This window comes from Phyllopteryx taeniolatus, chromosome 10, assembly GCF_024500385.1.
Source record: "Phyllopteryx taeniolatus isolate TA_2022b chromosome 10, UOR_Ptae_1.2, whole genome shotgun sequence".
Lineage (NCBI taxonomy): Eukaryota > Metazoa > Chordata > Actinopteri > Syngnathiformes > Syngnathidae > Phyllopteryx > Phyllopteryx taeniolatus.
In genome coordinates this window covers 27,521,172-27,535,253 of record NC_084511.1, presented here as the reverse complement: position 1 = coordinate 27,535,253, position 14,082 = coordinate 27,521,172, and the positions used below count along the sequence as shown (strand labels likewise).

Sequence of the window (14,082 nt, the reverse complement as noted above, 5' to 3'; positions counted from 1 at the left end):
GCGGAATATAAAAAAAAGGCGATAAAAGCGGTCAAAAAACACGAGGCGACGGTGTCAGAAGCAGCGCGACGAAACGCGGGGATTAGTGTCACCATGCGGCTGGAAATCCCCCCGGGAGGGCCGCAACGCCACGGACGCTAATGGAATGAGATTAGCGCTGCAGCGGTTATGTAAGTCTGCATGTCACTTCGAAGCTGACGATGACGATGACGATGTGACAAAAGCCGCCTGTTGCTGACCGAACGCTACGTGCTAACGCTAACGTGACGTGCGGCGCTGCGGCTTGGTTGAAGTCGTGGCCATTTTAGTCATGGTCGGTACGGGTTGGCGCATGACACAGAAGCGACTCCGCGCGCGGCGCCGCGCTGCGCCGCGCCGCGCTCGCTGCTGCCGTTTTGGTGAGCAACACACTTCAGTAGTTAACCAATTGAATTCTGTGTTTTAGTGACAGTGTCACGCAAATGACACTTCCTCAATTTGCACCTTCATCTGAATCGGAACAAAATATCTCCACAAAGTTTGTTACATAGTTTTGGTCATTCCACTGACAAACAGACCAGCATAATCAAATAGACTAAATGACAACACATTTTATGAACCGACTACTTATCGAGTAACTGACTGGCTAAGCTAATTAATTAACTCACTGCCAAAACAAATCCACTAATCAGCTAGCTGACAAAACTCTAACCAAACTAACTGACAATTAACCGACAAAACGGACTCAACTAATCAATTAGCCGATTGACTGATTTATCAACTAAATAGCAACCTGACTAACTCTGCTTATGAACAGATTAACTATCCCCCCCCCCACAAAAAAAACAGTAACTGACTAGAGTAACCGATAAACCAACTAACTGACCATTGAACGGACTAAACGAGTCAAGTAACCAATTAACCAACTAAGCAACAAAGTGACAAAATAACAACCTGACTAACCAGCTCACCGACCAAACTAACCAACACATTCAGTAACTGAATCAACTCATCAACTAACTGACTAAACGGTCTAACTAGCTAACTAAACTAACTGACACCCTGACTACTATTAACTTATTGACTTACTAACTGATAACATTGACCAATTTACTATCTGACTAAAGTCACTGACAAAGCAAGCAACTGACTTCACTAACAACAAACCAAGTAATTGACAAACCAATTACTCGACTAATGCAATAGAGACTAAAGAAGACTACTTGACATACTGACTAAACTAACCCAACTAAGTCAATGAATCAGCGAACTGACAGACTAATGCTGCATGTGCGTTTAGATCCAATGTAACAGAACTAAAAAGGTGGCTAATCCGAAGGAATCTGCAGCACATTTCAAAAGCCTCTCTGATGATGGTGGACCCGATGCAAACACCAGCGGGCGCGCAGAAGTGCAAACATCCATATTCCGTGGCGGCGCCCTGCGGAGGGAGAGAGAGAGGGAGCTGTCATTTCTTTATGGTCATTTCGTACCGGGGGAAGGAGGCTCGACATTATCCCGATGAGGAAAAGGTCGGAAATCGGGTGAGATGTCAGCAGATCGGCCGGCTCCTCGCCGTAACAAAGTCGCACGCGTAGGCGGCGTCGCTATCCGGCCATAACTACGTACGTGCGCTCCATGTGCTGACAAGATGTCCAAGTTGTTCGTGCAAATGCTATTAAACTTACAAATTTGAATTATTGCGCCCCCCCCCCGCCATGTCATGTCTGGAGCTCCAGAACTGAATCACCATTAGGAATAAACATTGAAAAGAGAAGCAGAATCTCAACATGGCAGACAAGAAGAAGAAGAACGACAACAACAACAGGAGGAGGAGTCATCTTGACTTTGAGCGGGAAACTCAACAGGAAGTGTCCACCTGTTCCTGGCTGATGGTTGCCGCGGGCAACAAAGCGAACAGACGTTAATTGGAAAACTAATGAGGTCCAGGTGTGTGTGTGTGTGTGTGTGTGTGTGTGTGTGTGAAACCTCCAGTCAAACACCCCAAAAGTGGAACAAAACTTCTCAATCCATCTTCAATGAAGATCTAAAGGTACGAACCCCCTGAGTGTTTGCTTGATAGCTATCCCAGCTATCTTCGGGTACACCCCGAACTGGTCGCCGGCCAATCGCAGGGCACATAGAAACAAACGACCATCCGCACTCACATTCACACCTACGGGCAATTTGGAGTCGTCAATCAACCTAGCACGCGTGTGTTTGGGATGTGGGAGGAAAGCGGAGTGCCCGGAGAAAAGCCACGCGGGCGCGGGGAGAACACGCAAACTCCACACGGGCGGGGCCGGGGATTGAACCCCGGTCCTCAGAACCGGGAGGCAGATGTACTAACCAGTCGCCCACCGCTTTTAACAATAATAATAATAATAAGCATTGTGACATTGGACAGGGCCTGGCTGCTAATTTAAAACCCTAATTTGAAAGCGCCATCTTGAAACTTGAAGCCCTAATCCAAAACCCTAAATCTGTTTTGAAAACATAATTTGAAAACCTGACAAAAACCATACTCAGGCTTGAAATCCTAATTTGAAACCCTTATTGAGGCTTGAAACCCTAATTTGAAGTCCTAGCCTCATTTAAAACCCTAACCCTGGGGTTGAAAGCCAAATTTAAAACCATAACCGTTGTTCAAAACGCAGGCTTGAAACCATGACCACGGCTTGAAACCCAGTCTTTAAACTTTAGCCCGAAACCTTCGTTTGAAACCCTAGCTTCAAACGCTAACCCTGGTTTAAAACCCTTGTTGCAAACCAGGTTCAAACCCTAATCTGAAACCCTAACCCTATTTGAAATGCTTACTCGAAACCATAACCCCATCTTGAAATCTTATATTGGAAATCCCGCCACCAGTCTCGCGTTGTCATCCGAGGGCCATCTGAGAGCCTCCGGCAAGTCTCCGCTTTCGGCGAGAGGTCAAAGGGGGATGCGCGAGAAGCCGCGGAGGGAAGACAGATGAGCGACAAGAGATAGCATTCAAGACTTTCTTTTCTTTTCTTTTTTGATAGCGGCGACACGCTCCATCGATGAGATCCAGGTGAAGGCTGTTACAGTCCGCTCACATCGGGGCCAAGTGGCGGAGCGAATTCCATCCGAATTGGAAAGCCCACTTTGTAAGCCCACACCTGGCTTTAAACCCCATCTGGAAACATCCAACCCCGTTTGAAACCCTAACCCTGGCTCGTTGAAACTGAAAAAAAAAAAACAACGACAACATTCGACGACACGTCTTCTCGTCTGTCGCGAGCCAATCGATCGTCACTTTAGACACTTCAAAGACATACCGAGCTCCGAAAGCGATAACGAAAGCAGACTCATTACCTGCTTTCTATTGGCTCTCTGACCTCCAGAGGCGCCCGCAGATGGCTTCGCCACAAGGTTAATCCCGCCTTCGTTGCCTTCATTTTGTCCTGCTTTGGCCTCGTTCTTCTTTCAAACTGCAACCAAAGCATTGGTTCGGTTCCAAGCGTGATAACGTTGTTAGACTGCAGAACCTCCAAGTCATCTTTTAGCACGAGTCGTTATTAGCAACATAACAGGAAAGAACTCGCGTAGCCAGAATAAATGACTTTGGAAGTCAGTGGTCCTCAACATGCTGTCGACAAAAACTTGTAGCTTGGGAGTCCGCAAAAATGATTGGAAATAAATGACGTCATAGCAATATAAAAACGCGCATGGCTGTACTGTATGTGGGCGACCAGCGTGCCAATAAAACAAATGCAATAAACGGTGTGTGTGTGTTAGTTTCCCTCAGAGAGCCGTAAGACTGTGAAGCCAGACAAACGTTTGATCGCCTCATCATATTTTTACATGGACACAACAAAATGATGGAAGTTCGGGATAATAGTTTAACTATTGTTGAAGTGAAAGTTTAAAAAAAAAAAAAAAAAAAACAAGCGGTTTGGTTTGGTAATAAAACAAAATTAAAATACTTGCAATATCGCAACCTTATTATTTCTGGTGACAAGTTGAAATTGTGTTACAATTTTTTTTTTTTTTAGCAAGAATCATAAACTTGCAAATCTCGAACCGAGGATGTCTTTTTTGGATGTAAGGTGAAAGGTCGACTTGCTGCACATTGATCATCGGGAATCGGTCTCTTCAAAGTAGTTTGATACTTCTCCAAGATGAGAACCGCAACTTTGTTCACTCGGCGCCAATGATTGTTCAGACTTCTTAATATGTTGGCAATGCATATTTTGTGTGTGTGTGTGTGTGCGTGCGTTGATGGAGTGTCGCCCTCAGGGCCTGGCAGGACAGCTTGACGGGTGAGAACAGATGGCAGCCGCCAAGTTTGAGCGCACATGGAAAGTCAAGGATCTGTGTGTGCGTGTGTGCGCCAACCAGACACAACATTAGGTACACCTAAACCAGTGGAATGATGCACTTTGTGTGACTTCCTTTTGTGTTATTGACCTGGCAGCAGCGGAGCCAAATGAGTTGGCACGCTGCTGGAGCCAAAGGCCTTCAAACGATCGGATTGGTGTACATTTGACATCTAATTAGTCATTTATGAATCTGCTGCGCACGTGATTGAGTAGTCTACACTCTGGATCCAATTATGTATCGGTCTAAATTCTGGCTCTATCAATTACTTAGGAATCTGTTGCCCACGGAATGCGGCGTCAAGACAGGAAGTAGTTGACAATCTGCAGAAGGGATGTGTCGCAATAACCTTACGGAGCAGTCAAAACTAAATGATGAGTCAGTTGCACATGGGATATAAGTTGTTGTCAATGTTCAACACAAGCGATCTGTCTAAAGTCTGGATCGAATGAGTTATTGACCTGTTGCACGTGGGATCGGTCTAAACTCCGAATCGAGTTACTGCAGTTACTTTTGAATCCGCTGCAAACACGCGAGCCTTCGCTTTTATAACAATGTACACGGCTTGCTTCAGGGGTACAGTCCACATGCACGTTGGATATCTTTATTTCATTTTAGCATTTTGGGGGGATTAAGATATTGCTATTAATTCCAACGTGTGCATTTACGAACAAACAAAGACGCCCATGGTTACAAGGTGAAGAGAAAAGCCAGCACAAATTCCTACTACGCTAGCTTTCTGTATGCAGATATCGATCGGACTGACCTATTAGGAGCTGCACTTTGTCAATTGTGACTGCGCGAACAAGTTCGCCACGTCGCTGGACACGAGTCCGATCGTAAATCAGCTGGCAAGTCTTACTACAGCTAATCCGCGGAATTGCTTATCTGGACGCTCAACTTGACGTGCTCGAAAAAAAGCGACTGCAATTTTGTTAATCAGCGTGCCAATTTGAGTTTTAACCAGCATACAAATCGAACTCAACAGAATTGTTCACCGGTGCAATAAATCAGCTTCCCCCTTGTGCAAATGTGTCTCATCGAGCTGGCGTTATCACTGTCACGTGTGTACTTGCCATCTGTTGGTTGTCATGGCAACCATCACCAGTTTTTCCTTGTTGACTGTGAAAAGTCAGTCAAACTGTCTGCTGAGATGTTTGTGTGCGTGTGCGTGTGCGTGTGTGTCCGTTCAAACGGAACGATGTAGTAGTATATATCAATAGCGCCCTCTTCAGGGAACATGTCGGAAATGCACATCCCGCGTGCAGTTGAACGCACTTAAATCAGGATTTGAACATGTCCAGGTGCATGTCAATACGTTTGAACATGGTGGAAAAGTCCATTGATGTTATTAAATATATTCATTCGTTAAACACTCGGAAAATGCTTTTCAGAGGGCAAATCCCTGCCCATTAATTTTCATTAAAAACCATTTTCATTGCTTGTTATGTAACATTCTAGCTTCTAAATATGGTGAATTTGAGGTTTTCGTTTGCTGTAAGCTATAATCATCAAACTTACACACACACACAAATATTTCCCTCTGAGTGTTTGTAGTGCATCTCTACTAAAAATCTATAATATTAGTTTCGCTTTTTGAACTAGCGAACTAAATGAAGCTTTTTTTGACACAATTCTAATGTATTGAGATGTATCATGGTGATGTAGCATGGTGTTCATGTGTCATTGCAGCATGTGTTGAGGTCCCACTTTGGATCAAAAACTATTGCTTAAAAGGTCAAAAATGTCAGAAAAAGCTCTCTCTCTCTCTCTCTCTCTCTAAATACCACAATAACTAATAACTAATGTTGTATTGTTTCTTTTCATATAACTTGTATTTCCTATGCAATATGAGTACCCTGAACTCGTCTTTTTAACGCTGAACTAATGATACTTTTTTTGGTATTAATATCATTTATTTTAATTGATATCTATTTTTTTATAATAGTTTACTATGATGTTTACATGTAATAATTATTTTATTTATATTATATAGGAATAAACACAATGGAGTTAATTTAAAGAACAATGCCATTTGAATGAATTTAGTTGTAATATATTGTTGGAAATATTTTATTTATGTTACTTTATATTTGATTGGTAAATTAATAAGCTGACGAGCTAGCGAGTGAGCGGACTAAATCAGATTGATTCAGCCGTCTGATTCAGGGACAGTTTATGGCAAGTGAAGTGTTTCTTGAAGACAGCGGCACACGTTATTCAGCCTGCAAACATTTGAGCACATTTGAGCAGACACGCTCGTAGCATCTGACAGCTGGGAGGAGGTCTCTAAATTTTTCACGTTTTTTTTGTACTTGCCGATTTGTTTAATTCATTGAAATTAGGCAGCCCGGTTCATAACAGTCTTCTCTGTGGTGTGTCAAATTTGTAAGACCTTTTTGTTTTCACTTTACAGGGACTTTAAAGACGATTTCCCAAAATGAAGGTCTTCGTTTGCCCTTCAAAATGACACTTTTTCCTTAAATATGTCATTCACAGGTATTACAAAATGCCACAGATGCAATAAAAAAGTTCTATTTTCTTCTTTATCGAGTCATCTTAAATGTGACGGAAGCGGCCTTCGAAATGTTTTTAACATTTCCAAATTGGCCTTCAGGGTGACAATGTGTTCGTGTGTGCGTGTTTGGAGGAGGACAAAGAAGTTCCTCTGTGACCCGAGTGGAAAAACATTGGTGATCTCGGCCGAATGATCCGTCCAGGCGTGATGAAAGCACGACGGATGAAAAGAATAACACCAGCAATCTGGAAGGCACGCTAAAGGGAGTTGGTTTTTTGAAAGGAGGGAAGAGGGCAGAGTTGGAGACGTGGGGGGGGGGGAGGTGATGAAGATGATGAAGGCAATTTTCCACATCATGCTCGGAAAATAGCAGCAAAGAAAAAGCCTTTGAAAGACGAACAGACAGGAGAGGTTTTCACAAAAGGTTAAAGTGATGACAAATAAACATTCATGGAAATACAACATTTGCCTTTATTTTTTTTTTGCAAAAGCATTTTGCTTCTTTTTTTTTTATTAATACATTTTTTGCTACGAATATTATTTTTTTTTCTTATTGCAATGCAAATTTAAGAAACCTGAAAACTGTCAATTATTTACATTCTTTTACAAAACATTTTGGTCCTTTTATTATTACAGGAATTTATTTTTTGAATATGAAAACGTAGTTATATTACATAAAAATGTTTATATGATTGAACGAATTATTAACAATTTAAAGGAAATAAAAACCTAAATGTAGTCAACTATTGGCATTTAATACTGAAACTTACGTTTTTTTTTTTTAAATATTAATTGAATGTTGAAAATATAAACATGTTTAAATTGTATGTATGTTTAAATGCTTGAAAATATGAATTATAAGTGTTTTTCTTATGAGCAGAATGAAATGATGAAAAAAAATAACTGGGACAGCAAAAATATATAGTGCAATATAAAAGATATGTTGCAATTGTTTTTGTCCCTCAAATGCAAGCTAAAGTGAGTCAGGGAGCGCCGAGGACACTAGATGGCAGCAGTGCACCAGATTTGCGTCACAAACAAACAGGAACCGCTCATGAGGCTGACATGCTGTGGAATATGTGACAAACGCACGCGCACGCACGCAACCAATGCCCTGCTAGACGTTCACTGCATGGGAAGGTCAAACACACGAATACAAAATGAGGACACTTGCAAGGAGCAACTCAGACTCCGATCCTGGTGCCACTTCCTAGGCCACGCCCCTTAAAGCCACACACCCAACAAATACTGCAGTGCATACACTAATTATTGCACTTCATAAAACCACTTTAGTTATTGACATTCTCTTTCACGTTTTGTAGTGTCAACTGGGAAGTAGCCTGGGCTCACTGCATTTTTGTCATTGAAAGCTTTATGGCTGCAAGAAAATATAGAGGTGGGATTTATACCACGGCAACGTATATAGCAAGGATCTTTTCTTTCCTTCTTCCTGAATACTTGTTTTAGCAGAAATTGTGATTTTCCTCAGATTTAGTCATTTCGCCAAATATCCTGGTTTTGGACTTGGCTCACATTGTTTGCCCTTTTATCCACAACTGACGTACTGTCATCATTTTCCTTTATTTAGGTCTCGGTTGCCTGGATGAAAAGAAACAAACTAGGATTACTGGTACTCACCTCGTGAAGTCTTTTATCGTCACCCGATGGCGGTGGGGTGCGCTCTGATTTATTGAGCCAGCGCAATATGGCGCCCCTCGCCGCTGACAGAAACAAAGTGGCGGTGCCACGTGGAGCGAAGGCGGTGTTCATCATGCCCGCGGTGAATCATTTCCTGGCGGCGGAATAGCAAGGAAATTCCGAGCGTGACCGCACACGCGCGGCGATTCTTGGGGAAGATGTCGCCGATGTCGTGATCGATATCGTAACCCAAACGCCTTTGTCTTTGGGATTCCGTTTAAGATTCATTTTAAAAACCAGCAGCCAAGAAGAAGAGTTTTGACAATTGCACCTTTCTATCAGCAGGGGGCACTCTCTAAGGACGAGTTTCCTGGAAAAGGAGAAATTGAGCAGATTCAAACCAAGATGGCAGACTTCCTGTGTCGTTTCAGGCATGGCTTGTTGAGACTATTGTTGAAACAGGCTTTGGGAGCTCAATTTGAACATTTCCTGGAATGTTGATTGCACTTGCACACTTCCTGCGTCTTTTTGGGAAAGTCTTATTGAGAATTGTTTTGTGGGTCTACCCTTTATAGACATGCTTGCCAAAATTCAAGCTGCTAAGGGAAAGTGGCTTCTGGGGCTACATTTTCGAATTTGCCCGAATGGTCAAAACAACCTGAAATGGCCGCCGCGTTAAAGAAAAATGGCAGACTTCCTGTGTGTTTTAGGGCTTTTTTTTTTTTTTTGCGGGTCTACTCATGATACACATGCCGACCAAATTTCTTGTTGTTAAGTCAAACTGGCTTCAGGGACCTGAATTTTCAAATATTGTCGAATGGCCCAAACCGTGTGAAAATGGCGGCCATCCTTTGCCATTTCTTGAGACGTTTGTGTGTGTGTGTCTACTCATGATAGAAATAGTTGCCAAGTGAAACTGGCTTCGGGGGATGATGAATTAAAAAACAAAAACAAAATCCTTTTGGTTGCTCCTGAGCCAACTTTTTGGGAATCATGCCCACAAACCCAACCAAACAGATTGTCGCTCGGATGAACGTGCCACACGTTTGTCCTGATAATAGATTTCACGTGCAATATAATCAAATGTAATAGTGTGGATAATAGTTTGTATCTGCGTGGTCTGATTCGCGTCTTGTCCAACTGTGACAATCCAATTGACCCCTCAGGCTTAGTGACAGTAGAGTCTGTTGTTTACTCAAAGCGACTCGGCAAACACCGTGCGTCTCGCCACTGACACCTTACGGCGCGCTAATGACATTGTTATCGACCTCGCTGTTTGCCAATTGTCACACCGCATTCATGAGATGAACCGTCGCCCGGTCGGTGGATTAGATTCAACGAAGGGAGCGTTTCGTTCCTGTGAACGGAGGAGCCGTGGAGACCATCCGCAGTGCAAATGAACACGCGCAGCTGCATATTTTGCGCTGACTCGCGCAGGAGAGAATTCTGGGTAACGGAGGCGTTGAATCACAAAATGGCATAAAAGGTGGCCCCGGCAAAACGAGGCTATGGTGACAATGCGTCATTCGTTAGCCACCAGTATCACGTATGGTGAAGTGCAACCAAACTCAAATCCTTGTTTTGTTTCTAAATACATTAAATATGTTTGAAGTGCTGAAAACGTGCAAAGACTGAGAATAATATAGTACTGAATTGTTGAGACTTCGCTTTCAACTTTTTCTTCATCTCTTTTGGCCAGATTTCTTGGGGGGCGGGGTTAAAAACTAGCCCCGTGACATCAGCGGGCTGGGGCGTATACTTCCTAGCATGAGGCCCGCCCCCACTATATAAACACCAAGCGCCCCTATTCCATGTAGCGGCCATTCAGCAGAATTGCCATGCGTAAAATGAAGTGTCGCACGCACCCGGAGGAGGAAGGCGGCAATACTTTTGTCCGACGGTGGCCATTAACAAGCCAGGTCGTGGATGGCGCTAATAGCGCGTGTATGTGCTTTCCCCCCCCCCGCCCCCCCCCCCTTTTTTTTGCCTTCAATTCGTGGAAGTCCTCTGAATAGAAAGAAGCTTTTAATGGGAGGTCTCCCAGAGGCGATTACAAGCTATCAAGCCGTTTGGCTGTTTTGCAGTACACTGCGTAATAGCGCCATTATGCCTTCTTTTGGGTGTAGATGGAAAAATCCGTACTCGATGAGTACTTCTCCACAATGTAACATTTTGCCGGCCCGCTATGTTACTACGTTGATCATTATACTGTACGTACTGTACTAGCGACTCGATGTTGTAGAACAGAGAGTCTCACACGTTTTGGGTCCAAATCTGCATGAATGATCAAAGACGTAGTAAAGTGAAGTTAGCGCTGAAACTAGCTTGTATACAAGAAGTGTCCCGGCTGGTCCACTGCTATTAAAGAGGGCTAAAAGGCAGGTGATGATTATAGCCGCCAAAAAGGAGTTGTTACCTAATCAGCTCGAATGAGTAAAGTGAGGTGAAAGCGGACGCTCCTGGTAACAACACAAGCGGTGTCCTGCCTGGTCCGACCATATTGCCGACGGTTAACGCTGGTTGCGCGGGGTTGCCGACGACGGAGACAAACATCAATCCCACTGAAAGGATTTCGATTATTCCCAAAATGTGTTTCAACGATCAATGTCGCTGGAAAGCGAGGTTAGCGCTAACACAAGGTGTGTCCAGGCGGGTCCGCCGACGTGAAGGAAGGCTAAAGCAGACGATCGGAGGTTGCCAAGGAAACAATAGCGAGGCCGATACTAGTCCAGCGTTAAGCCAAACCAAATGATTTCCTCCTAAAAAGCTGGTGATCTGCGGTTGCCACGGCAACAACCGAGACGCTACAATGATCCAAGTAGTTGTAATGTCTGCAACACAACACAAAACACAAAAATATGCAACACAAAGTGCGTACTTTGTGTACGAAAAGTGCTGTATAAATATCATTCGATTGATTGATTGAAAGTGTTTGAACAGGATTTGTACAGGCTGGTTCGCTGGCACGGCAACGACACGTGCAAAAAGCCCGTCAAAATAATTGGACAGAAAATGCGTAATCTGAATTCATGATCAAAGGAGTACCAAGGCGATGTTTGCGCTAATCCGCCAAAACGAAAGAGGCCTCAAAAGCAGGGGATCCACAGTTGCTATGGCAACAACAAACTTAATTTGGGCCAGTGACTGATACTAGTCAAGCATCAAGCTCATCAAAGGGATTTTTCAACATAAATGGTCACCTCCAGTCTACTTTACTTCTTGAATGACCAAGTCCACTTTGTGTATTCTTGCTTGCATTTCGCCTGCAAATCAAAACCAGACTTTTGTTTTTGTTTGTTTTTTTGGATGACATCAGGCAAGCCGAGCAGGGAACCCCCCCCCGACTCACCCTTAAGAAGGGGGTCTGCATAGGGAAGATAAGTGGAAGCTACCAGGAACACTCACAATTCTGTCAACGTCCTGATAGGACTCGATACGAAAAGTGGCAGAGCCGACCCGACTCGACTTCTCTTTGATTCTATTCATGTTGTCGACGTGGCGTGATGCTCGATGAGGGGACCGCGGCGGTCCCGCCGCCCGGACGGCACCCCGCTGACATCAGAGGCCCGGCCCTCGCGTGCTGCGGGTCTGTAAAACGCAACGCGAGCCACGTGGCTGCCGATTACTGTGGAAACCAGTTCTTGGGACGTGACTATTTCCTGGGAAAGGGCGCAAAAGCGCAGTTCGCCCTCCCGCTGGTCGGCACTTGCGGAAAGTATCCCACACGTATGGCTCCATGCTAGCATGTTATTAGGATGCCTTAAAGAAGAGAGAAGAAACAATAATAATAATAATAATAGCTAAAGGTGAGAATGTTTGATCTCGCTGTGCAGCTGGTTTGGCGCAATCTTCCATCAGTACTATTGTGATACTACGACTAACCTAACCTATGCTCACTTTAGCCTCGGAAAATATTCGAAGAATTGGCTCAGTATTTTGGATTTGATGGACGCGTTTTCCGATCGGCGCAACGCAGCAAAAAGCTTAACGTCCATATAACTCGCTTTCTGAACCTTCCGGTGAGTGAACTGAGTCACGGAACGGATTACATTTGGAAACCGTGGTTCCAATGTATTTCTAATGTGCGTGGAAGATACTCTGAAGAACTGGTGAAAGGGTTGCTTGCATCAATGATATTATTCTTATTCTTATTCTTATTATACACGTTACCAAAAGCGCTGTTCACATCGATGACTTGAATTATTTGAAGCTGCCAGCTGTGACGCTGGCTGAAATGTGTTTCAGTGAGCTGCGCATTACGGTTTGTCATCCATCCGAACGGCGACTCACGCTGGCCCAATTTTTCAAAATACCACGAGCCGCTTCGATTGGCTCGTTTCTCCAACAATTAGCCCGGTGACCAATCACCAGCAGAAAGCTGATGTGCGGCAGTCCGCCCCCCGCCTCTCCCGACGTGCGATCAATAGGCCGGCCCGCCGTGAACTTCCTTTCCCAAAAGGCTCGTTATATAACGACGCGCTCAGCACGCCGCCCGTTAATGAGCGGTTAAGAGGGAAAAAAAGGAAGCGGAGCAATATTTAACAACGCAAGCGTTTCAGCACATTAGACGCACATTCAGAGTAGGAAGTTTATGAAGGCTTTCCAGATTCAGGTAGCAGTAATAATTGCAGGTTAGCGCAGGGTGAAAGTGATTCCTTTTTCATGGCCAATCCTCGGAATTAGCATCAAACGTTGACAGTTTGATGACTCATTTGAGTGGATTCCCAAGTCAAAATGGCTGCTTCGTGCTCAATTTCAATCATTCGTGTTTCCAGTTATGATAGACATGGCCGCCTGTGAAACTGGTGTTGGGCAACAATGTTCTTGATTTTCGTGGGTCTCAAATTCAATCCTCGGGACCAAAACGTCACATTTTTGAATGCGACATTCAGTATGAAAAAGGGGTTTATTTTGAAAAGCGTCAAATTGGGTATGAAAAATCAGGTTTGGCACAAAATTCTGAAAATAGTCACGGTTGATGGTCCACCAAATAGAATTGCGTCAATCGGGATAATATAGATGAAATATACAAATCCGACTTTTGTCTGGCAAGAATGTTTTTTTTGTGTTTTTTTTTCCTTCTCCCCGAACGAAGTCAGCATGAATGAACGTGAAACGCCTCAGAGAGTATTCCCATGAAGACGGATGGAGAATTCCCAGTACCAAAAGCATGCGGTGTGAAACTGGAAAGCCAGTGTTTCACAGGGGAAGCGGAGTTAAGACACAAAAGTGTGAGGATGACTGCGATGGGGGGGGGGGGGGGACAACAACAAACAAACAAACAAACAAAAAACTCTCCCGCCACGTTACTAAGCTGTTAATATTAAAGGCATAGGTCGTTGGCGTTGCCCGTGATTCATCCAACGCTACTTATTTCCTATTCTCATCTCTCCTCACTTCGCAGCTTTGGTGGATGATGCCGCCTTCTTCCTCATAATCCCGCGCCGCGCTTCCATTTCATGACATCTTATTCTACGGGGATTAACACGGGCGGCCCGAGGGCGGCCGATAAATGTCTTCTCACAAGACAGCCGCCGTTGAGGTCGAGAAGAGACCACAAACATCTGGATGACTCGCGATAGGTAGTCGTTGCATTAGTAGCATAT

General features: G+C 44.1%; 1 long non-coding RNA gene across 1 annotated transcript; it reads left to right on the top strand.

Moving 5' to 3' along the window:
- Nucleotides 1-4,087: 4,087 nt before the first annotated feature.
- On the top strand, nucleotides 4,088-7,090 carry LOC133484387 (uncharacterized). Its single transcript, XR_009790390.1, has 3 exons — nucleotides 4,088-4,353; nucleotides 6,737-6,819; nucleotides 6,938-7,090. It is a non-coding gene; the product is annotated as an uncharacterized LOC133484387 (long non-coding RNA).
- The last annotated feature ends 6,992 nt before the right edge of the window (nucleotides 7,091-14,082 follow it).